Genomic DNA, 3430 nt, shown 5'->3' on the forward strand with positions numbered 1-3430 from the left:
GCACACTGTTCCTCCTCTACTTCGTGTCCTTTGAGCACTTGGCCTCACGGTTACAGCTCTGAGAGCTGGTCTGTCTCCTCTGCCCTATGGGCAGCTGCTCTAAGGCAGGGGCTGTGTTTACATAGTTCTGTATACCCAGTGCCTGGAATGTGGCAGTGTTCAAAGGGTATTTGTTGAAACAATTGAATAACGTGAGAAAGAAAGGGTGAGAGGAAAGGTGAGAAAATCAGATCTTTATTTGATAAGTTGATCTCTTTTGTTTTTATTTTTTAAAATTTAAATTCATTTAGCTAGCATATAGTACATCATTAGTTTCAGATGTAGTATTCAATAATTTATCAGTTGCATATAATACCCAGTGCTTATCACATCTCATGCCCTCCTTAATGCCCATCATCCAGTTACTCCATCACCCCACCCACCTCACCTTCTGCAACCCTTGGTTTGCTTCCTATAGTTAAGTATTTTAAAAGAGCCCAGAAAAATGAAGTTAAAGACTGGTGCCAGAAAAGATGAACTGGGATTGATGAACACTAAGATTCCTAACCACTGACTCAGACCAAATAACATGGTCCTCTTAGAGCTGTTGCTTGGGAACCACAGAGCCAGAGCCTAGGGGGCACTTCTAATATTCTTGTAAGTAGGACACCTCAAGTTATAGCACTGAAACACTGTTCAGTGTTTGTGCTGGAAACTGTGTCTTCAAGTCTCTTTGGTTGGATGATGTTGTGCAAGGCTGGTTGGCTTCCTGGGGAAGTTATCAGTGAGCCAACTTGAGCCAGCACTGAGTCAAACAAATTCTGGGAATCTATGCCTGGACATCCACTGTTCATGGAGGAAGGACTCATGATGGTGGAGATGTACTGACTAAATGAACAATCAAATCTTGGACTTCCCCCTCTACAAAAATACTCAGGGAAAACTTCCCGTCTCTTAGAAAATCTGGGCCAGATTTAAGGGCATCAAAGAAGATTTGGCAGATTTTCTTCTGGGTCTGGAATATATCCATAAGTTCAAGGAATCTTCCTGTCTGATGGGGATGAAGTGGCCTCTGGTGACAAGAGTGACCCAGACTTCACTCTAGGTGACCCGGGTCCAGTTTCTTTGGCACAGAAAGGACTTTGGTAGTAGAGATAACAGTGGCCCAGAGTTCGGGGACTGTTATCCCAAGGTGCCAGGATTGAAGGGCATGGATTTAACCCTTGCCCTTAGGAAAAAGGATGCATCAAAATGGTTGTTAGTTGGTTTCTGGGATGAGACCTGGAAGACCCTGAGTATCCTTGGGATCCAGCTGGCTGCAAGCTCTGTATTGGGAGTGCTGTTAGCTGTCAGGCCCCTGGAAGCTGGTGGTTATTTGATGTGCTAATAAGCTATTTTTATGTTTGGGAAAAGCTACACAGCAATTACTGAAGGAGTGACTAAAGATAGATGTTGCAGGCTGGAGAAGGAAGTGGTTTCCACTCTGATTGTGTCAGGAGACCAGGCAGCTCAACCTGCTGGCATAGAAAACACAGCATAATTGAGCTGGATAGGAGTGCTCTTACCTTTCCACTTTACTAGTGAAGGAAGTGAGGCTTTAGGGGTAGGGCAAGTGACTTTCCTAATGTCATTGCTAAGTGGTGGGTGAGTTGGTTGTCTTAGTTCTCTTGATTTCCAGACCTGCTTGCTTTTCATGTCACCAGGTTGTCTCCATTCTACACTGCAGATGGCTTTGGAAGGGATACTTATCAGAGAAGACAAGCAATCGAATATAGTATTGACATGTCCAATTTATGTCAGTGATGGCTTAACTTGTTTTCTTCAAAACCATGATGTTTTCTCTGCTCTCCATTCTGTTAAGAGCACAGTTAGACAGGTGTAGTCTGAATCCCAATTCTTCTCTTGTTTGTGCCATCAATGCTCCTTAAACTTTAGTGTGCAGAAGAATCACTGGGGGATGTCATTAAAACACAGAAGGCTCCACCCTCATGACTAATAACCTCCCAAAGGCTTCACCTCCAAACACTATCACATTGGAGGTTAGATTGCAACATGTGAATTTTGGGGGGACACATTCAGTTTGTGGAAAGTAGGTCTTAATTTTCTTCCATCTTCCCTTTTCACCTTTCTTATTACAAAAAAAAAAAAAAAAAGTGACTTGACCTTTCCTCTACAGAAGGGTTGGAAGTTCTCTACATTGAAAAAGAGCATAAGGAAGAAGGGAATGTTCAACTCCAGGACTGTAGCTAATTTTTCTTTTTGTATTTAAAATACTTTTATCTTGGTAGTAAACAGCAAAATGAAACTGGAGACTTTTGACAGAAGTTTGCATATAAAATTAATCTGGACAGAAGTTTGCATATAAAATTAAGTCTGTTGGAAAAGAAAGATTAAAAATAATACACTGCACAAATCGAACTCCAATAAAATATACAAAAAATAATACACTGTATATATATTTTTTTACATTAAAAACTCACAATCTTGATAGTCTTTTAAGTCTGAACCTCAGCTTCTCTGTCTGGGGTTGAAGAAAAGGCAGTCTGATATAATTCCACAGTGCTGTTTTCAGTGCTGTTCCCTGGAAAGCCACCCCCAGACCTGAACATCAGCTTCCTCATCTGTAACATGAGGAGACTGAATGAGATTTGGGCAGCCATCCCCTCCTCACTGTCATGGTTGGCTTTTCTTGCTTGATTGCTGCCCTAGCCAGCATGCTGAGCAGTTAGAGCAGCAAATGGGATTTTGAATTACATCACCTCTAAGAACTGACATTCTGGGATTCTAAGAGTTGCTGATAGTGGGAGATTTCAGACATTAGAGTTGAAGATGGCCGTTGAAGGATGACTGGGCTTTTGGCAACCTTGAAAGCAGAATGGGGTTGATGGGAAGATATCTAGACTGACAGGACAGTGTGAGCAGAGGCAAGAGGGTAGGGAAGGGCCTGAAACGTTTGAGGAACAGGTCCAGCAAGCTTGTGTGTAGGGCATATGTACAAGGGAGTGTGAGATTCATTCATTCATTCAACAAATATTTATTAAACACTTACTGTATGGCAGTCACTTTGCTAAGCACTGGGATTACAGGGGTGGATGAGATAGGCATGGCTCTTCCCCTTGGTAAGCTATCATTTTTGTGGGGGAAGATAGATAATACACAGGTGACATAAGCGAAACATATTAAATGGCAGGTTATAAAAAATGCTGTGAAAGAAATAATATTTCAGATAGAAAATGATGTTGAAAACAATTTTAGACAGGGTGTTCAGGCAAGGCCTTCTTAGAAAGTGACTTTTCAGTTGATGCCTGACAGAGAAGAGTGAGCCCACCATGTGAAGGGCTGGCTAAGAGAGTTCTGGAAGCAGGAACAGCAGGTGCAGAGACTCTGATGCAGGAAAGATCTCAGTGGGTTCTTGGAGCTATTGTCAGCCCCTGGAAGACTAGTGGACAGG

Source organism: Canis lupus, chromosome 18 (genome assembly GCF_011100685.1).
Source record: "Canis lupus familiaris isolate Mischka breed German Shepherd chromosome 18, alternate assembly UU_Cfam_GSD_1.0, whole genome shotgun sequence".
NCBI classification, from domain to species: domain Eukaryota; kingdom Metazoa; phylum Chordata; class Mammalia; order Carnivora; family Canidae; genus Canis; species Canis lupus.